The sequence below is a fragment of the Triticum urartu genome, chromosome 7A (genome assembly GCF_056163025.1).
Source record: "Triticum urartu cultivar PI428250 chromosome 7A, HENAU_Tu73, whole genome shotgun sequence".
NCBI lineage: Eukaryota > Viridiplantae > Streptophyta > Magnoliopsida > Poales > Poaceae > Triticum > Triticum urartu.
This window is the reverse complement of record NC_141879.1, coordinates 229,595,038-229,618,127: the sequence shown is the minus strand read 5'-3', so window position 1 is coordinate 229,618,127 and position 23,090 is coordinate 229,595,038. Positions and strand designations below refer to the sequence as shown.

Here is a 23,090-nt window from a genome sequence, read left to right as displayed (position 1 = left end):
GTCCACCTGTCAGCTACCGGTGGCCACCAGGGGCAACTCTGGGCTGGCCTACCCGTACCTAAGACAATCTGAGTGTGCTCTGAGAAAGAGATATGTGCAGCTCCTATCGGGATTTGTCGGCACACTCGGGCGGTGTTGCTGGTCTTGTTTTAACCTGTCGAAGTGTCTTGAGTTACCGAGATACCGAGTCTGATCGGAACGTCTTGGGAGGAGGTCTATTCCTTCGTTGACCGTGAGAGCTTGTCATGGGCTAAGTTGGGACTCCCCTGCAGGGATTGAACTTTCGAAAGCCGTGCCCGCGGTTATGGGCAGATGGGAATTTGTTAATGTCCGGTTGTAGATAACTTGAACCTTAATTAATTGAAATGAATCAACTGAGTGTGTTACCGTGATGGCCTCTTCTCGGCGGAGTCCGGGAAGTGGACACGGTGTTGGAGTAATGTTTGCGCAGGTTGCTCTCTAGATTCTCGCTCGCGCTTTGCCTCCTCTTCTCGCTCTCTTTTGCGTATAAGTTAGCCACCATATATGCTAGTCGCTTGCTGCAGTTCCACATATATTGCCTTACCCTTCCTATAAGCTTAAATAGTCTTGATCGCGAGGGTGCGAGATTGCTGAGTCCCTGTGGCTCACAGATACTATAACTCCAGATGCAGGTCCAGGTGATTCCGCTCCTGGTGATGAGTACGAGCTCAAGTGGGAGTTCGACGAAGACTCTCAGTGTTACTATGTGTCTTTTCCTGATGATCAGTAGTGGTGCCTAGTTGGGGTTTGATTCGGGGCCTTGTCGCATGTTGGGTTCTTTTTCTATTTTGGCGCCGTAGTCGGGCCATGAGTGTTTGTATGATGGATGTTATTTATGTACTTTGTTGTGATGTGGCGAGTGTAAGACAACTATGTACCTCCCCCTTTTATTATATATTACATGGGATGTTGTGATGATTGCCTAACTTGCGACATTGCTTTCAATGCGGTTATGTCTCTAAGTCGTGCCTCGACACGTGGGAGCTATAGCCGCATCGAGGGCGTTACACATGTCTTCTCAGCGCCGCCGCCGACCTGTCTCATCTCTGGTGGCCTTAGGAACATGAAGGCATGGTGGACACCGTCCCTTGCTGGTGGGAGGGCTCTTGCTCTACTTTTAGTTAGAATTTTCAATTCGGTTAGGGTTTGTGTTTCGCTCAGGGAGGCGAGGTGGCAGTGGCTTCATGATGGCGAACAAAGTTTGTAGTGCATTTCCCAAGAAGATGACCCAAGTTTATAGCTTCGGGGGCATCACCTTGAAAGTAAGGCACTATGCCCATGTGAACTCATATGTACCCAAGACTATCTAAGTATTAATGTGATAAAGGTAACCCATGTGAAATAAAGAAATCATTTGTTTCATTTGTTTTCAAAATAAAAGGAATGTTAGGAACTATTCAAGGAGGCAAAAAAAAGTAGAGTGTTATCTTTGCTTGCAAATTGTATGTGGAATTAAGTTTCATAATTCTATAATTTTTCCACAATTTGCTTTGTTTCATTGCACACCTAATATTTCAACTCCTTAGGACTCACATAGAAATCAGTGGGTGGTTATGTAAGTGAAATAAGTAAAGCTCTTGTCGAAATCACACACTAGTGCACATATATAACATTAGGACAAACATGCGTACTATATGTGATGGTGATGTTCTGGTAGATTTGCTGCATCACCCTCTGAAGCGCTCGATGTCAAGGGTGACGTTCTGGCCGTCAAGGAAATACTTCCAACCCTCCGCAAATCCTTGTTTGTGTATGGAGATAGGTGTAAGAATTAGAGGCGTGGAAGCGTATGCATATTTTGCAGGGACGCATGCGTGTTTATATAGCACAATAGGATACACGGTCGGCAGGTTGTTGTAGTCTTGACCCATCCTCCAAGCTATACAAGAGATAAGATCAAATCTACCTAACAACCTGCCTAGTTTACATGATACACACACACACACTACCGTGACACATATGTCACGTTTATACAAACAAGCCTATCATTTTACATCCTCCCTCAACCTCAACACATCAAGGTTTAGATTGTTTCCAAAGGCTTGAAGTTGTCGAACTTGTAGTGGCTTGGTAAAGCCATCTGCCACTTGATCTCCAGTTGGGATGAACTTTATCTCTAACCTTTTTTGTGCAACTCTTTCTCGGACAAAATGAAAATCAATCTCTATATGTTTTGTTCTTGCATGAAACAAATGATTCGCAGAAAGATATGTTGCTCCAAGATTATCACACCATAAGCGTGACACATGTGATCTAGAGACGCCCAACTCATCAAGAAGTGTTTCCACCCACATTACCTCTGCAGTAGCATTTGCGAGTGACTTATATTCTGCCTCGGTGTTGGATCTTGAGACAGTTGCTTGTTTCTTTTCTTGCCATGACACAAGGTTGGAGCCAAGAAACACTGCAAATCCCCCTGTGGACTTTCTATCATCTGGGCAACCTGCCCAATCTGCATCAGAGAAAGCACTTACTGTAGTTGATGGAGACTTGCATATGCTTAACCCAACTCCAGTACTTCGTCGAATGTATCTCAATATTCTTTTCACAACTGTCCAATGTAAAGAGGTTGGTGCATGCAAGAACTGAAAAACCTCATTAACTGAAAAAGATATGTCAGGTCTTGTCAGTGTAAGATACTGAAGTGCCCCAACTACACTTCGATACTTTGTTCCCTCTTCTTGACTCAGCAATTTACCCTCATTCAGAGACAATTTTTCTGTGGTTGACATAGGTGTACTAGAAGGCTTACAATCCTTCATCCCTACACGACTTAGGATATCATATGCATATTTCTCTTGAGTGAGTAGAATGCCATCTTACACCTTCTTTACTTCAATGCCTAAGAAATAGTGCAGATCTCCCAAATATTTTAAAGCAAATTCACTTCTTACGTTTCTTAACAAGTTTAACGTGGCATCTTGTGAGGAGCTTGCTAAAATTATGTCATCAACATAAATCAGCATATATATGATCACCTTTCCCTTTTTGAAGAAGAACAATGAAGTATCTCCCTTTGATGGACAGAACCCAAGTTGCTGCAACTTAAGGCTCAGTCTTGAATACCATGCCCTAGGTGCATGTTTCAAACCATACAAGGCTTTATCCAACCTGCACAGATAGTTAGGTTTGGAGCTATCTTCAAAACCTGGTGGTTGCCGCATGTAAACCTCTTCCTCGAGAATGCCATGTAGAAATGCATTCTGAACATCCAATTGGCGAAGATTCCATCCCCTGGAAACAGAAATAGATAGAACAAGTATGACAGTAGCAGCCTTCACTGCAGGACTGAAGGTGTCCTCATAATCAATACCATAACGCTATTTGAAGCCCTTAGCTACTAACCTAGCTTTATACCTATCTATTATTCTGTTGGGGAACGTAGTAATAATTCAAAATTTTCCTACGTGTCACCAAGATCAATCTAGGAGATGCTAGCAATGAGAGAGAGCGAGTGCATCTTCATACCCTTGAAGATCGCTAAGCGGAAGCGTTACAAGAACGCGGTTGATGGAGTCGTATTCGCGGCGATTCAAATGGCGGAAGATCCGATCTAGCACCGAACGGACGACGCCTCCGCGTTCAACACACGTACAGCCCGGGGACGTCTCCTCCGAGAGGAGAAGTTGAGGGAGAACTCTGGCAGCACGACGGCGTGGTGGTGGTGGAGCTTGTGGTTCTCCGGCAAAGCTTCGCTAAGCACTATGGAGGAGGAGGTGTTGGAGGAGGGAGGGGCTGCGCCAGGGAAGGGGTGCGGCTGCCCTCTCTCTCCCTCACTATATATAGGGGGGAGGAGGAGGCGCCCTAGGGTTTCCCTAGGGGCGGAGGCCAAGGCAGATTGGATCTTCCTAGGGAAATCCTAGGGAGACTTGCCCCCCAAGCAAAGCCAGGTGGAGGCTTGCCTCCCAAGCCAGGTGGAGGCGCCCCACCTCTCCAAGTTACGTGAGATGGGGTGGGAGGGGCGCACAACCCCTTAGTGGGATGATGTGCCCCCTCCCCTTAGCCCATAAGGCCCCCCAACGCTTGCCATAGCCTGGTACCCTCGGAACACTTCCGGACTCCAATACCCTTCATCCAATATATCGATCTTCACCTCCGGACCATTCCGGAACTCCTCGTGACGTCCGGGATCTCATCCGGGACTCCGAACTACCTTCGGTAACCACATACTATTCCCGTTACAACTCTAGCGTCACCGAACCTTAAGTGTGTAGACCCTACGGGTTCGGGAACCATGCAGACATGACCGAGACACCTCTCCGGCCAATAACCAATAGCGGGATCTGGATACCCATATTGGCTCCCACATGTTCCACGATGATCTCATGGGATGAATCACAATGTCAGGGATTCAATCAATCCCGTATACAATTCCCTTTGTCCATCAGTATGTTACTTGCCCGAGATTCGATCGTCGGTATCCCAATACCTCATTCAATCTCGTTACCGGCAAGTCTCTTTACTCGTTGAATAACGCATGATCCCATGGCTAACTCCTTAGTCACATTGAGCTCATTATGATGATGCATTACCGAGTGGGCCCAGAGATACCTCTCCGTCATACGGAGTGATAAATCCCAGTCTCGATTCGTGCCAACCCAAAAAACACTTTCGGAGATACCTGTAGTGCACCTTTATAGCCACCCAGTTACGTTGTGACGTTTGATACACCCAAAGCACTCCTACGATATCCGAGAGTTGCACAATCTCATGGTCTAAGGAAATGATACTTGACATTAGAAAAAAGCTCTAGCAAACGAACTACACGATCTTGTGCTATGCTTAAGATTGGGTCTTGTCCATCACATCATTCTCCCAATGATGTGATCCCGTTATCAACGACATCTGATACGTCTCTGTCGTATCTACTTTTCCAAACACTTTTGCCCTTGTTTTGGACTCTAACTTGCATGATTTGAATGGAACTAACCCAGACTGGCGTTGTTTTCAACAGAATTGCCATGGTGTTATTTTTGTGCAGAAATAAAAGTTCTCGGAATGACCTGAAAATCAACGGAGAATTATTTTGGAATATATAAAAAATACTAGAAGAAGAATCCATGTCAGGGGGGCCTCCACCTGTCCACGAGGGTGGGGGGCGCGCCCCCTGCCTTGTGGGCCCCCTAATGCTCCACCGACCTCAACCTTGACTCCATATATTCACTTTTGGGGGAAAAACCAGAGAGAAGGATTCATCGCGTTTTACGATATGGAGCCGCTGCCAAGCCCTAAACTCTCTTGGAAGGGCTGATCTGGAGTCCGTTCGGGGCTTCGGAGAGGGGAATCCGTCGCCATCGTCATCATCAACCTTCCTCCATCACCAATTTCATGATGCTCACCGCCGTGCGTGAGTAATTCCATCGCAGGCTTGCTGGACGGTGATGGGTTGGATGAGATTTATCATGTAATCGAGTTGGTTTTGTTAGGGTTTGATCCCTAGTATCCACTATGTTCTGAGATTGATGTTGCTATGACTTTGCTAAGCTTAATGCTTGTCACTAGGGCCCGAGTGCCATGATTTCAGATCTGAACCTATTATGTTTTCATCAATATATGAGAGTTCTTGATCCTATCTTGCAAGTCTATAGTCACCTACTATGTGTTATGATCCGGCAACCCCGAAGTCACAATAGTCGGGACCACTCCCGGTGATGACCGTAGTTTGAGGAGTTCATGTATTCACTATGTGTTAATGCTTTGGTCCGGTACTCTATTAAAAGGAGGCCTTAATATCCCTTAGTTTCCAATAGGACCCCGCTGCCACGGAAGGGTAGGACAAAAGATGTCATGCAAGTTCTTTTCCATAAGCACGTATGACTATATTCGGAATAAATGCCTACATTACATTGATGAACTGGAGCTAGTTCTGTGTCACCCTAGGTTATGACTATTACATGATCGATCGCATCCGGCATAATTCTCTATCACCAATCCATTGCCTACGAGCTTTCCATATATTGTTCTTCCCTTATTTACTTTTCCGTTGCTATTGTTATCGTCCCTATAAAACACCAAAAATATTACTTTTGCTACTGTTACCTTTTACCACCATTACCACTATTATCATATTATTTTGCTACTAAATACTTTGTTGCAGATATTAAGGTATCCAGGTGTGGTTGAATTGACAACTCAACTTCTAATACTTGAGAATATTCTTTGGCTCCCCTTGTGTCGAATCAATAAATTTGGGTTGAATACTCTACCCTCAAAAACTGTTGCGATCCCCTATACTTGTGGGTTATCAACATCCAGTGTCCATGGTCAGGAAACCATAACCATCTATTGATGAACGAGCTAGTCAACTAGAGGCTTACTAGGGACATGTTGTGGTCTATCTATTCACACATTTATTACGGTTTCCAGTTAATACAATTATAGCATGAACAAGGAAATATAATAATAACCATTTTATTATTGCCTCTAGGGCATATTTCCAACAATCTCCCACTTGCACTAGAGTCAATAATCTAGTTCACATCGCCATGTGATTAACACTCATAGTTCACATTGCCATGTGACTAATACCCAAAGAGTTTACTAGAGTCAATAATCTAGTTCACATCGCCATGTGATTAACACCCAAGAGTTAACTAGAGTCAATAATCTAGTTCACATCATCATGTGATTAACACTCAATGAGTTCTCGGGTTTGATCATGGTATGCTTACGAGAGAGGTTTTAGTCAGTGGGTCTGCAACATTCAGATCCGTGTGTTCTTCGCAAATCTCTATTCCATATTGTAGATGTTGCTACTATGCCCCACTTGGAGCTATTCCAAATGGTTGCTCCACTATATGTATCTGGTTGCTACTCAGAGTCATCCGGATAGGTTTTAAAGCTTGCATCGACGTAACCCTTTACGCCGAACTCTTCATCACCTCCATAATCGAGAAACATTTACTTATTCCTAAGGACAATTTTGATCGTTGTCCAATGATCCACTCATGGATCACTCTTATACCCCCTTGCCAGACACGTGGAAAGGCACATCGCGGTACACAGCATGGCATATGGTATAGAGCCTATGGCTAAGGCATAGGGGACGCCTTTCGTCCTTTCTCTTTCTTCTGCTATGGTCGAGCTTCAAGTCTTAACTTCACGCCTCACAACTTAGGCAAGAACTCCTTCTTTGACTCCTTCAACATCATGTCAAGGTATGTGCTCTGTGAAAGTCTTATCAAGTGTCTTGATCTATCTCTATAGATCTTGATACCCAACATGTAAGCAGTTTTACACTGGTCTTCCTTTGAAAAACTCCATTCAAACAACCCTTTATACTTTCCAGAAATTCTACATCATTTCCGATCAACAATATGTCATCCACATATACCTATTAGAAATGTTGTAGTGCTCCCACTCACTTTCTTGCAAATACAAGTTTCTTGCAAACTTTCTATAAACCCAAATGCTTTGATCGCCTCATCAAAGCATATGTTCCAACTCCGAGATGCTTGCTCCAGTCCATAGAAGGACCACTGGAGTTTGCATACCTTTTAGCATCCTTAGGATTGACAAAAAACTTTTGGTTGTATCACATACAGCCTTTCCTCATGCAGACCGTCAAGGAAACTTTGTTTTGACATCCATCTGCTAGATTTCGTAAATGAAAAATGCAGTAATTGCTAACATAATTTTAACAGACTTTAGCATCGCTATGATTGAGAAAGTCTCATCACAGACAACTCCTTGAACTTGTCGGAAACTTCTTTGAGGCAAGTCGAGCTTCATAAATGGTGACATTACCATCAGCGGCTGTCTTCTTATTAAAGATCCATTTATTCTCAATGGTTTGTCGATCATTGGGCAAGTCCACCAAAGCCCATATTTTGTTCTCATACATGGATCCTATCTCGGATTTCATGGTTTCGAGCCATTTTTTGGAATCCATGCCCACCATCGCTTCTTCATAGCTCATAGGTTCATCGTTGTCCAACAACATGAGCTTTAAGACAGGGTTACCACTGAGAAGTTGTACACACCTAATAACCCACAAGTATAGGGGAACAATTGTAGCCTCTTTCGATAAGTAAGAGTGTTGAACCCAATGAGGAGCTAAAGGTAGAACAAATATTCCCTCAAGTTCTATCGACCACCGATACAACTCTACGGACACTTGATGTTCGCTTTACCAGAAACAAGTATGAAACTAGAAGTACTTTGTAGGTGTTTTTAGGTAAGCTTGCAAGAAAGTAAAGAGCACGTAAATAAAAGCTAGGGGCTGTTTAGAAAAAGACACAACTAAATTAGTTTTAGTAAAGAGCTTTTGTCAACAAGAAGGTTATTTGTCCCTAGGCAATCGATAACTAGACCGGTAATCATTATTGCAATTTTATTTGAGGGAGAGGCATAAGCTAACATACTTTCTCTACTTGGATCATATGCACTTATGATTGGAACTCTAGCAAGCATCCACAACTACTAAAGATTCATTAAGGTAAAACCCAACCATAACATTAAAGTATCAAGCCCCCTTTATCCCATACGCAAACAACCTACTTACTCGGGTTTGTGCTTCTGTCACTCACGCCACCCACCATAAGCAAATCATAAGCATATTGCAAACCCTACAACGGGAATCCCTCACGCTTGTGCGACACGGAGAGCACCATAGGACAACACCAATAATAAAACATGCAACTCAAACCAATCTTGATCATCAAATAGACATTAGGACAAAACGGATCTACTCAAACATCGTAGGATAGCCATACATCATAGGGAAATAATATATAGCATTGAGCACCATGTTTAAGTAGAGATTACAGCGGGTAAGAGAGAGGTTACACCGCTGCATAGAGGGGGGAAGAGTTGGTGATGATGGCGGTGAAGTTGTTGGTGAAGATGGCGGTGATGATGATGGCCCCGGCAGCGCTCTGGCGCCACCGGAAGCAAGGGGGAGAGGGCCCCCCTCCTTCTTCTTCTTCCTTGACCTCCTCCCTAGATGGGAGAAGGGTTTCCCCTCTGGTCCTTGGCTCCCATGGCGTGGGAGGGGCGATATCTCGGAGGTCTCTCTCTGTTTCTGCGTTCTCTCCTGGCTCTGTTTCACCGTTTGGTATATATATGGAGATCCGTAACTCCGATTAGCCTGAAACCTTTGCCGTGATTTTTTTCCGAATATTAGCTTTCTTGCGGAAAAAGAAGAGCGTCAACCGCCTTACGGTGGGCTCACGAGGGTAGGGGGCGCGCCCTAAGGGGGGGCCCCTGCCTCGTGACCACCTCGGGCACTGGTTCGTGTTGATTTTCCTTCCGAATTTTCCATATTTTCCAAAAATAAGCTCCATCCGTTTTTATCCCGTTTGGACTCCGTTTGATATGGATATTCTGCGAAACCAAAAACATGCAACAGACAGGAACTGGCACTGGGCACTGGATCAATATGTTAGTCCCAAAAATAGTATAATAAGTTGCCAAAAGTATATGAAAGTTCGATAATATTGGCATGGAACAATCAAAAATTATAGATACGACGGAGACGTATCAGCATCCCCAAGCTTAATTCCTGCTCGTCCTCGAGTAGGTAAATGATAAAAAAGATAATTTTTGATGTGGAATGCTACCTAGCATAATCTTGATCATATGTCTAATCATGGCATGAATATTAAGACACGAGTGATTCAAAGCAATAGTCTATCATTTGACATAAAAACAATAATACATCAAGCCCACTAATAAAGCAATCATGTATTTTCAAAATAACAAGGCCAAATAAAGTTATCCCTACAAAATCATATAGTCTGGCTATGCTCCATCTTCACCACACAAAATACTCACATCATGCACAACCCCGATGACAAGCCAAGCAATTGTTTCATACTTTTGACGTTCTCAAACCTTTTCAACTTTCACGCAATACATGAGCGTGAGCCATGGACATAGCACTATAGGTGGAATAGAATATGATGGTGGAGAAGACAAAAAGGAGAAGATAGTCTCACATCAACTAGGCGTATCAACGGGCTATGGAGATGCCCATCAATAGATATCAATGTGAGTGAGTAGGGATTGCCATGCAACGGATGCACTAGAGCTATAAGTATATGAAAGCTCAAACTGAAACTAAGTGGGTGTGCATCCAACTTGCTTGCTCATGAAGACCTAGGGCATTTGAGGAAGCCCATCGTTGGAATATACAAGCCAAGTTCTATAATTAAAATTCCCACTAGTATATGAAAGTGATAACTCAAGAGACTCTCTATATGAAGAACATGGTGCTACTTTGAAGCACAAGTGTGGTAAAAGGATAGTAACATTGCCCCTTTTTCTTTTTTTCTTTTTTTGCGGGCTTCTCTGGCCCCCCTTTTTTATTTAGGCTTCTTTGGCCTCTCTCTTTTTTTGGGCAATGCTCTAATAATGATGATCATCACACTTTTATTTACTTACAACTCAATATTACAACTGGATACTAGAACAAAGATATGACTCTATATGAATGCCTCCGGCGGTGTACCGGGATGTGCAATGATCTAGCGTAGCAATGACATCAAAAAATGGACAAGCCATGAAAACATCATGCTAGCTATCTTATAATCATGCAAAGCAATATGACAATGAATGCTCAAGTCATGTATATGATGATGATGAAAGTTGCATGGCAATATATCTCGGAATGGCTATGGAAATGCCATGATAGGTAGGTATGGTGGCTGTTTTGAGGAAGGTATATGGTGGGTTTATGGTACCGGCGAAAGTTGCGCAGTACTAGAGAGGCTAGCAATGGTGGAAGGGTGAGAGTGCGTATAATCCATGGACTCAACATTAGTCATAAAGAACTCACATACTTATTGCAAAAATCTATTAGTCATCGAAACAAAGTACTACGCGCATGCTCCTAGGGGGATAGATTGGTAGGAAAAGACCATCGCTCGTCCCCGACCGCCACTCATAAGGAAGACAATCAATAAATAAATCATACTCCGACTTCGTTACATAACGGTTCACCATATGTGCATGCTACGGGAATCACAAACCTCAACACAAGTATTTATCAATTTCACAATTACTCAACTAGCACGACTCTAATATCACCATATTTATATCGCAAAACTATTGCAAGGAATCAAACATATCATATTCAGCGATCTACAAGTTTTATGTAGGATTTTATGACTAACCATGTGAATGACCAGTTCCTGTCATCTCTCTAAATAGATATAAGTGAAGCAAGAGAGTTTTAATTCTTTATACAAAAGATATGCCCACACTCTAACAAATATAAGTGAAGGAAAAGAGCATTCTACAAATGGCGGTTGTCTATGTAAAGAGAAATAGGCAATCCAAACTTCAAATGGTATAAGTGAAGCACATGAAGCATTCTATAAAGCCATACTCAAAAGATATAAGTGAAGTGCAAAGAGCATTCTATAAATCAACCAAGGACTATCTCATACCAGCATGGTGCATAAAAGAAAAATGAAAACTAAATGCAAAAGACGCTCCAAGATTGCACATATCGCATGAACGAAACGAATCCGAAAACATACCGATACTTGTAGAAGAAAGAGGGGATGCCTTCCCAGCATCCCCAAGCTTAGACGCTTGAGTCTCCTTGAATATTTACTTGGGGTGCCTTGGGCATCCCCAAGCTTGAGCTCTTGCCTCTCTTCCTTCTTCTCACATCGAAACCTTCTCAATCATCAAACACTTCATCCACACAAAACTTGAACAGAAAAACTCGGTAAGATCCGTTAGTATAATGAAGCAAATCACTACTCTAAGTACTATTGAAAACCAATTCATATTTTGTTTTTGCATTGTGTCTACTGTAATATAACTTTTTCATGGCTTAATCCACTAATATGAATCGACAGTTTCATCAAAACAAGCAAACTATGCATCAAAAACAGAATCTGTCTAAAACAGAACAGTCTGTAATAATTTGAACATTCACCATACTTCTGATACTTGAAAAATTCTACCAAAATTAGGAAAAATAAAAAAAATTATAGGAATACAGTGCAAAAATAATCAGAACTATTTCATGTTCCAGCTAAAAATGTAAAATCGCGCACTACAGCCAAAGTTTCTGTCCTGCACCGTACAAACCATCAAGCAAATGTAAACATCCTAAAGGCAAACCTTGGAACATTATTTTTATAATACAATGGAATTGTACAAGGGGATAATTATTTTTATTGAAAAGTTTCTGTAATCAAGATTCACAAAGTTGCCGTGAGCATGAACAAAGTTCAAGGAGCTCTCCCACTTCAACAATGCTTGTCTTTCTCACTTTCGCTTTCCTTTTTGAAAAAGTTTTGGGTTCCCCTCTTTATTTTTGTTGTTTTTAAACTATATAAAAGAACTCAACAGAAATAAATGACTCTCTAAAACTTCCGGGTTGTCTCCCTGGCAGCGCTTTCTTTAAAGCCATTAAGCTAGGCATATAGTGCTCAAGTAATGGATCCACCCGGATCCCAAGGTATATCAAAGCCAATTTTAATTAACAATAATTTGTAATTTAGTGGTGAGCACAAGGTAACATATATCATGTAATGACAAAGTCTAACTCTCTTCCTATGCATCGGCATGTCATAAAAGAACAGTTCATGCACACAAAGTAAAGGCCAATGCATAGTATAAACAGTTTCTTGCAATTTTATCATATTGGAAACATAGAGAGGTGGAGATATAGTTCCTCTCTCATAATAATTGCAAGTAGGAGCAGCAAGCACATGCATATTATATTCATCAAAATCATCATGTGCAACAGTAAAAGGCAACCCATCAATATATTCCTTAATAAAGCAAACTTCTCCGATATAGTGTAGTTTGGAGAATTCAAAAAGATAATAGGACTATCATGCGTGGGTGCAATAGAAACAATTTCATGTTTAACATAAGGAACTATAGCAAGTTCATCTCCATAAGCATAATGCATATTGGCATCTTGGCCACAAGCATAGCGAGCATCATCAAAAAGGGATATTTCAAGAGAATCAATGAGATCATAACAATCATCATAGCAATCATCCTTCGGTAAGCACGAAGGGGAATTAAACAATGTATGAGTTGAAGAGTTACTCTCATTAGAAGGTGGGCACGGGTGATCAATCCTCTCTTCCTCCTTTTGTTCTTCACTCTCCTCATCATCTTTTTCATCCAATGGGCTCATAGTTTCATCAATTTCTTCTTCCATAGCCTCCTGCAAAATATTAGTCTCTTCTTGGACAGCGGAGTATTCCTCAATATATGGTTTAACATAGGCATTAGAAGCATAATTATCATAGCAATATTTAAGTATGGCAAAATTTTCAGATTCGTAAAGAGTAGCACCATACTTTTCAATCAAAGAAGCAATTTCATAAGCACCCTTAAAAGCAACAAATTCTTCAATTTGTTGAACATCATAGTAATTATAAACACCCTTAGCATATGAAGATAAGATTCCATTATCAATAAACTCACATTGGTAGGGAAGGTGTTTCTTAGGGTTTTCAGAACAACAAGTAAAATCATATATATAACATAAATTCCAAGCATAGCATTGCAAACGATGAATTTGATCCAATAAACGTTTCCCTCTTTCAGATATACGGTGTCGCACATAACAAGCATGCTCATCTAAAGATCTGCCCTCAACTAAGCTAGTTGGGGTTTCGGCACGAGCACATAGGGATCGAAGATGATCCAAGTAATAAGCTTCAGCAGTGTGATAGATTTTGAGTGGTTCTTCAACCATTGGTTCAGTAGGTACAACTAATTTTTTGGTATTTTGCGTTTCCTACCCATAACTAAAGATAGAAAACAACTAAGAATAGCAAATACAAATTACTTAGTGATAAAGCAAACAAGCACACACGAGAATATTCACTCCACGCTATTGCTCCCCGACAACGGCGCCAGAAAAAGGTCTTGATAACCCACAAGTATAGGGGATCAATTGTAGCCTCTTTCGATAAGTAAGAGTGTCGAACCCAACGAGGAGCTAAAGGTAGAACAAATATTCCCTCAAGTTCTATCGACCACCGATACAACTCTACGCACACTTGACGTTCGCTTTACCGGAAACAAGTATGAAACTAGAAGTACTTTGTAGGTGTTTTTAGGTAAGCTTGCAAGAAAGTAAAGATTACGTAAATAAAATCTAGGGGCTGTTTAGATAAAGACACAACTAAATTAGTTTTAGTAAAGAGCTTTTGTCAACAAGAAGGTTATTTGTCCCTAGGCAATCGATAACTAGACCGGTAATCATTATTGCAATTTTATTTGAGGGAGAGGCATAAGCTAACATACTTTCTCTACTTGGATCATATGCACTTATGATTGGAACTCTAGCAAGCATCCACAACTACTAAAGATTCATTAAGGTAAAACCCAACCATAGCATTAAAATATCAAGTCCCCTTTATCCCATATGCAAACAACCTACTTACTCGAGTCTGTGCTTCCGTCACTCACGCCACCCACCATAAGCAAATCATAAGCATATTGCAAACCCTACATCAGGAATCCCTCACGCTTGCGCGACACGGAGAGCACCATAGGACATCACCAATAATAAAACATGCAACTCAAACCAATCTTGATCATCAAATAGCCATTAGGACAAAACGGATCTACTCAAACATCATAGGATAGCCATACATCATAGGGAAATAATATATAGCGTTGAGCACCATGTTTAAGTAGAGATTACAGCAGGTAAGAGAGAGGTTACACCGCTGCATAGAGGGGGGAAGAGTTGGTGATGATGGCTGTGAAGTTGTTGGTGAAGATGGCGTTGATGATGATGGCCCCGCAGCGCTCCGGCGCCACCGGAAGCAAGGGGGAGAGGCCCCCCCTCCTTCTTCTTCTTCCTTGACCTCATCCCTAGATGGGAGAAGGGTTTCCCCTCTGGTCCTTGGCTCCCATGGCGTGGGAGGGGCTATATCTCGGAGGTCTCTCTCTGTTTCTGCGTTCTCTCCTGGCTCTGTTTCATCGTTTCGTATATTTATGGAGATCCGTAACTCCGATTGGCCTGAAACCTTCGCCGTGATTTTTTTTCCAAATATTAGCTTTCTTGCGGCAAAAGAAGAACGTCAACCGCCTTATGGTGGGCTCACGAGGGTAGGGAGCGCACCCTAAGGGGGGGCGCCCCCTGCCTCGTGACCACCTCGGGCACTGGTTCGCGTTGATTTTCCTTCCTAATTTTCCATATTTTCCAAAAATAAGCTCCGTCCATTTTTATCCCGTTTGGACTCCGTTTGATATGGATATTCTGCGAAACCAAAAACATGCAACAGACAGGAACTAGCACTGGGCACTGGATCAATATGTTAGTCCCAAAAATAGTATAATAAGTTGCCAAAAGTATATGAAAGTTCGATAATATTGGCATGGAACAATCAAAAATTATAGATATGACGGAGACGTATCAACACCCTTGTCGACCTACGAGGTTCGATAGTAATTTGATCTGAAGCTTCATGATCATCATTAGCTTTCTCTTCAACTGACGTAGTTGCCACAAAAACATCTTTCTGTGTTGTGCTATTCTCTGGTTGAAGTGAAGGTTCAACAACCTCATCAAGTTCTATCTTCCTCCCACTCAATTCTTTCGAGAGAAACTCTTTCTCGAGAAAGGACCTGTTCATAGCGACAAACACTTTGCCCTCAGATCTGAGATAGAAGGTATACCCAATCATCTTGTTTGGGTATTCTATGAAGACACAATTTTCCGCTTTGGGTTCGAGCTTTTCTGGCCGAAGCCTATCGACATAAGCATCATAGCCCCAAATCTTAAGAAACAACAACTTAGGTTTCTTGCCAAACCATACACTACAAAAAAATACACTTCCGTGATGATACGTGTTTGTCACAGTAGGTCGCGTTTTTTGTCATGCGTGTACATCCATGACGATTTTATGACAAAATCAAGATAGTCATACATGTGCTGTCGTAGAAGTGTTCCATGACATTACCAAAATTATCATCACGGAAGTGTCCACTTCCATGACGATAAATCGCGCGTCATAGAAGTGCTTTCGTCAAGGGTGACCGACACGTGGCATCCACCGTAACGGAACACCGTTAAGCTATCGGCTCCGATTTTGGATCCGATAACCCGTTAACAGCCCGGACCAATGGGGATTTTCCACGTGTAAAATCATCATTGGCCGGAGGAAACACGTGTTGCCTCACTGTTGGGACAGATGTCATCCACTCATTGGACAGGAGGCGCCTATGATAGGTCGACACATGGCACGGCCCAACAGTGGCCCATTCCGGTGAAAAAGGCCGGCCCAGTAAAAATTAGCAGGCCATCCCATATAAGGCCTACTTGTGTCAGGTCCATTTAATCCCACGACCCATACGAGATGTGCCAATTCGGCCCGTCAATGGCCTGTTAAAGATTTGACACCATTGCAGCCCATCGTTAGTTTGAGCCCATTAATAGCCCGCTATATATTTGGGCTCAATATCGCCCCGATGAGATTTTGGCCAGTTAACGGCCCATTCAGTGGATGGGCCAATTTTCATGATGTACATCTTTTGGCCTTTTAGCGACCCATTTAAATATTGGGCTAATTTCCGGCCCGGTGTGTCTTTCAACCAATTGATGGCCCATAAATGAGTTGGGCCATTTGTAGTCGGACCTGAGTTTCGGCCTTTTAGCGCCCCATTTAAGTGTTGGGCCAATTTCCGTCCCGGTGTGTCTTTCAGCCTGTTGACGACCCATATATCTGTTGGGCCATTTGTAGTCGGACCTGAGTTTTGGCCTTTTAATGGCCCATGCCCTTCATGGTCCAATACCAGCCCGGTTTCTCTTTCGGCCTGCTAAAGGCCCACAACACAGTTGGGCCATTTACAATACGACCTGACTTTCGGCCTCTTAGCGGCCCATGCTCTTCATGGTCCAGTACAAGCCCGCTGTCTCTTTCGGCCTGCTAAAGGCCCATAGTATAGTTGGGCCATATGTAGCCCGAACTTAGTAACGGCCTGTTAATGGCCCGTGAAATCAATTGGGCCCACATGTTGCCTGCTTCGATGTCATCCTGTTAACGACCCGGGAGTTAAGAGGGTCGACCATTAACTTTCGGCCTGGTAACGACCCATTAACTTAATGGGCCCACTAAAGTCCGTACATGTCTTTAGGCCAAATTAGATAATTTGAACCCGTTACGACGAGCAATTATGCACAAGACCAAAACCGATCAAGCAAAGGTACGACATACATGGAAAAACCTTGCACATCCAGCATATGTTACAGGAAATTACATCCACTAGGCAATCAAAGATTGATGCCAGTGCAAATAAATGAACAGAACCTAATGATCCACAACGTCACAATCTGAAACCTCAGCACGGATGATGCCCATAAGCATGTGGGCAAGTTCTTGCTGCTTTGCTACACTGTCTCTGAAAAAATTGTTCAGTTGTTGTGTCGCACGACTCTGCATCTCTGATTCCTCCACCATTTCCATCATTCCTTCAACCATTAATTGGTTCACAAATATACATTTTTTGCGTTGCATTCGAGATAGAGGATACTAAACAGATTCAGATGGCGATTTTGGCAGACTTGTATTATTGATAGTGGAGAGTGTCTCGACCACTGCATCATAACATAAATTACGAGGGGAACCAAACAGATTAATCATGAGTTATTTCCATATTACCCGGCCTAGATTTATTGGAAAGAAACAATGGGGTTGCCTTGCTATTTTCAGAGTTTGTCTTCTTATGTTCAGCAGCCTGCACCAAATTAAGACACTAGCATTGCTATCATTGGCCAAGTCGGATAATAGGAAAGCAACATTGGCACAACGAACGTTTGGGCAACTAGCCAACACAAAATTAACACAATATGGCACAACTATCATCAGTCAGGTAAGGTAATACGAAAGAAACATTGACACAATGAATGAATGGGCAACCAGAGCAGCACTACAGTTCAGTAATGTGCATGATATGAGATAGTACACTCATGCAGCTCAGTATGCAAAACTACCAGGCAGTTTTCTTTACAAAAATCAACATTGGCACCTTTAACATTTTGCTACAGCTAATTTTAGATCAGATAAATGTTGGATTCACGCCGATTAACAAAATACATGTTGATGTAAAAACATAATGATATACAACAGGTACTTACATCAGCATTGGAGCACAGAGAATTCCCGCAAGATATTTTCCTCGAATACAATCCCAATGAAGGAAGTCTTCTATCATTTAACCTTATTTTCTAAAAGAGAGATGGGTAAGAAACATTTAGAAAATATGATAAGAATGCTATAAAATTTCATGATGCGAGGATACGCACACACTTCTTAGAATGGAGTTGACATTCTTTTGCTGGACTAGAGCGGACTAGTTCTTTGGCCACCGGAATCTGCTTATTATCAGTAGATGTTGGGTTTCTCTATGCTGGAGCAGTATCTATAAAAACTAGATTTGGTTTATTATCTCCTAGCGTTTGATCTTTTGCAAAGACCTGGTTTGTAACCCTTCAGATTCTAACATAGCCGTCTTCCCCTTGCATGCCTTATATAGAAGAATGATGCTTCAATTATAAAACATGCTACAACAGAGATGGAATAGGTACTGAAGAATAGAAAGGCATGACATATTGACATGTATTCCCTCCATCCGGAAATAAATGGATGGGTCTAGGCGTATTGCAGTTCTAGATACATCCAGTTTTATCCATTTTGACAACATGTAATCCGGACGAAGGGAGTATGATGTAAGAGCTAGGGATATGATAGGACAACACAATAAAAAACACTAAAAACCCACTGCAGAACCAAAGTGATCAAACCCACTGATATGAGATAGTAAACTCATGCAGCTCAGGATGGAAAACTACCAGGCAGTTTTCCTTACGAAAATCAACATTGTGGCCTCTAATCATACATTTTGCTACAACTAAATTTAGATCAGATAAAGGTTGGATTCACACCGATTAACAAAATACACGCTGATGTAAAAATATAGTGATATACAATAGGTACTTACATCTGCATTGGAGCATAGAGAAATCCCGCAAGAATCTTTCCTCATAGACGATACCAGTGCAGAAATTCTTCTATCTGTTAAGCTTATTTTCTAAAAGAGAGATGGGTAAGAAACGTGTAGAAAATATGATCAACATGCTATAAAATTTCATGATGCAAGGATACGCACACGCTTCTTAGAATGGAGTTGACATATTTTTGCTGGATTTGAGCGGACTAGTTCTTTGGCCACCGGAATCTGCTTATTATCAGTAGATGTTGGGTTTCTCTATGCTGGAGCAGTATCTATAAAAACTAGAGTTGGTTTATTATCTCCTAGCGTTTGGATCTTTTGCAAAGACCTGGTTTGTAACCCTTCAGATTCTAATATAGTCGTCTTCCCCTTGCATGCCTTGTATAGAGGAATGGTGCTTCGATTATAAAACATGCTACAGCAGAGAGATGGAATAGGTACTGAAGAATAGAAAGCCATGACATATTGACATGTATTCCCTCCATCCGAAAAAATGGATGGGTCTAGGCGTATTTTAGTTCTAGATACATCCTTTTTTTATCCATTTCGGCAACATGTAATCCGGACGGAGGGAGTATGGTGTAAGAGCTAGGGATACGACAGGACAACAAAGTAAAAAACACTTGTTGAATGTAAAAATGTATGCTAGCGGAATACGTACAGAAAAAACTAAGGCAACATACACGTTTATGATTGGGAAACTAACATGGCATTGCAACAGAGCACTAGAACAACACTTCAATGTAAAAAAATATGGTATGGTAGACAGATGAAGTACATACTGATGAATAACAATGCATAAGATATCCAGAAGCATGATGTCAGTACTTGAATTTGAAAACATGTTATCATGAATGGAATAGGTACTGAAAAATAGGAAGGCATGACATATTTACATGCATGATCAGCATGCTAAGCACATGGCATTGCAACAGAGTAGATACACTCCAGGACATTATATGCATGTTGTACCCATATCACGGTCCAAGTTAGAGCAAGGACCTTGTGGGGTGAAGAGGATTCAACATATTTCTGCAAGTCTTCTGAATAACTGCCTTTACGTGATCCATCATATTGGATATCATTGACATCAAGTTTATTGGCCTTTACATTGCTCCACGAGGTTCTTGTGGATATATCAGTGTGTGCAATTATATCTGACATGCATGGAAGACAACTAGTAGTTAAATTTATGTAATGAGTGCCTGTAGGAGATGACATAAATAGTAGGACTGGGGTTAACTAGCAGCAACATGTCTCAAAAACTAAAGGAAGAACACAGATGAAAGCTACAGAATATGTATCATTTGTACTCGAGATTAACTAGATGGCACACAAAAGTATTAAAGAACAACATAGGTAATACTACAAGTGGTATAATACTATAATCACCAGCCTGTGGGATGGCATTGGTTGATGGATGATAACTATGGAACAAAGTTACCTAAAGAATAAGTATCTTAGCTGAACTATGGAACAGTGTTAACTCTTCAACAAGACCCGTAAGAGATCAACATGAATATACAATGAAATTTGATAATCTATTTTCCATGCTTAGATGAATAACAAAGCCATACATGTTGCACACAAGGAAGATGAGGGTACAACCTATCTGGCCGCCATCCATAGGAGTGAGCATCATGTGTTGACTTATCGATGGCCCTGTAGTTGTTGTGGATGTCCATGTCGGGCACACGCATTCGATGCAGGGAACTGTTGAGTGGGGACTATAGCTCCCTTCTGGTGTATGTTTCCCTTGTTGGAGCAGTTGCGGTGAGTCGGAAGACGGTGTGGCTGAAGATGCAGATAACGCATAATTTTAAGAACGACACATCTCTTTGATCTGAAGAAATACACTAAGAGATCAACAGCAAGGTATGAGAGTGGTCACACGTCTGTTGACTGAAGACTAAATTGGGGTCACACAATTTTATTTTATTTTGGTACTGTCCGATCTACGCCAGATGGCTTGATGGTCGTCTTGTGCCTCCCGGCTGACACTGTTAGGAATCTTTCCCAAAGAGCCAGCGACCAACGGCAGAGCAGCCTGCCTCTGTCGTCCGTGGCCCCGGCCAAAATCCCTCGCCCCACCGCACTGCCGTGGTTGCGCTGCCCCCGGGCCAATCCACAAAGACTCCCCATCATCCAGATCCGGCGGCAACAATACCTTCAACCCACGCATATCTAAGATAGCCATCTAAGCGCTGCTTCCGTGGCGAACTTGCGGCCCTGCACCTTACGTTAGACACCAGCCAACCGGCAGCCTAGGAGCTCCGCCGCCTCGAGGGGTGCTGCTTCCCATTGGGAATCAATTGGCCCAAAATAAAACTTCAGACAACTGACGACTAAATAAAGTGATTTGAGATGAGGGTGCGACCTATCTGGCGGCATGGTGAAGTAGGCAGGTCCAGCTGCAGAGTCGGTGAGGCCGGCGCGGTTGTGGTGGCGAGCGGCAGCAGGGAAACAACAATGTAGCGACGGTCGATGGCTACGGGGAAGCAGCGCCGGGACTCTGGACGGATCCGAAGTTGGAGCCGCTCCAGCGCCATGAACAACGGCAGGGGTGAATCGGCTCCGGTACAGTTCACGCGGCCGCCGTGGAGGCAGCTCCAGCAGCACGGAGTAAGAGGCACATGGACCAAGTGCATGGAGGCAAATGGACAACGTCTCCGGCATTAGGGAGGAGGGCGGCTATGAAATTGATGTGGTGGGGGCGCCATGGAGGAGGGGCTGAGGTTTCACGGCTCGGGAGAAGGGAGCTTCCGGGGATAAGGTGATTTGGCGCCCACGAGGTATGAATGGCGGGGGGTATTGGGAGGGGAGTGGAACCATGTTTTACAGATGCATTTGTCTGAAATGTGAGGGGGAGTTACAGTTCTACCCCTGCCTTTAGGCTTCTCAGCTTGGGTCTGTGTACTGAAGGTCGGGGATAGTAGAGTAACTTTGCTTCTCCCCAAATAGTGGGCGGGAGCGATTTCGGGCGAGGAGGGTGTGTTTTGAAATATTGTGGGCGCGAGCGATTTCGGGCGAGGAGAGCGTGTTTTGAAATAGTGGGCGCGAGCTATTTCGGGCGAGGAGAGCGTGTTTTGCCGACCATGGTTTATGAATTATTCGGCACATGTCATTTCGGCCGAGGAGAAGGCGCACTTGGATGAAGTTAAGAATCTACCCTCGATGTACAACGGGCGAATTGATGCGTGTCCCACATAGGACGGTAATTTAGCGTCTCCCATTTATTTGCTCGGGCGAATTCCACCGAGCAGAGGATGTTTAACGGTTCGTTCAAATTTTGGGAGAACGAGCATCCACGTCTACCTTACCAAGTCAATTCGAATCAAATTTTGAAATATTAGCTTGCCACTTCTTTTTTAGATGGAGAGATGATGCTCGGGAGTAATGTGTTTTTATATGCTCGTTGCTAGCGATTTACTATATGACAAATAGTTGACCCACTCGAAAACGGGAATAAAACCCAAAATGAAATATCTCGATTCAATGAAATAGCTTGCTCACCAGGTGAAAATAGTGAACTAAATCCCAAATTGAACACCTCAATCGAGTAGCATGTTGTACAGTATTATAGTACTCTATGAGCATGTTGAAAGTCAAATTAATGAACTTGTTTGATATAGGAATATATCCGTTCATGTGTGGATTGCAGACAACATGTTCTCCAATTTAAATATTTGAATGCAAGTTTATATCGAAACATGGTTTATATCAGTCTCCGATGCATAAACGGCGACCTCCCCCTCTCCCGGACTCCTGCTCTCTCCCTCCCTCTCTCTCTCTCTCTCTCCGACAATCTTCAATTCTATTGCACGCATCCAACACACAAACCTTGTTGGTCCCTCTCGCTTTCTCTCCATCTCTCTCTCTCTCTCCCTCTCTCTCTCTTTGTGTGTGTGGGGGGGGGGTCTTTCTAGTTCGCATGCATATACACTCCATCTATAGGTCTCTCTCGCACACTATGTATGATTCTCTAGTCCAAGCTAGATATCTTGGGTACACTCATCATACGCACACAAATTCCTTGGCCCGTTGCCCGTAACTCTCTCACGCACCACTCTGTCGTCTCGGAGCTCTCCCCCTCTCTCTCAAACTCTCCATCTACCTGGGTC

At 42.7% G+C, this 23,090-nt stretch overlaps 1 pseudogene; it reads right to left on the bottom strand.

The window, feature by feature from the left end:
- Window positions 1–1,614: 1,614 nt before the first annotated feature.
- The window catches only part of LOC125518683 (alpha-1,3-arabinosyltransferase XAT3-like), a 191,286-nt pseudogene continuing 169,810 nt past the window's right edge, over window positions 1,615–23,090 (bottom strand).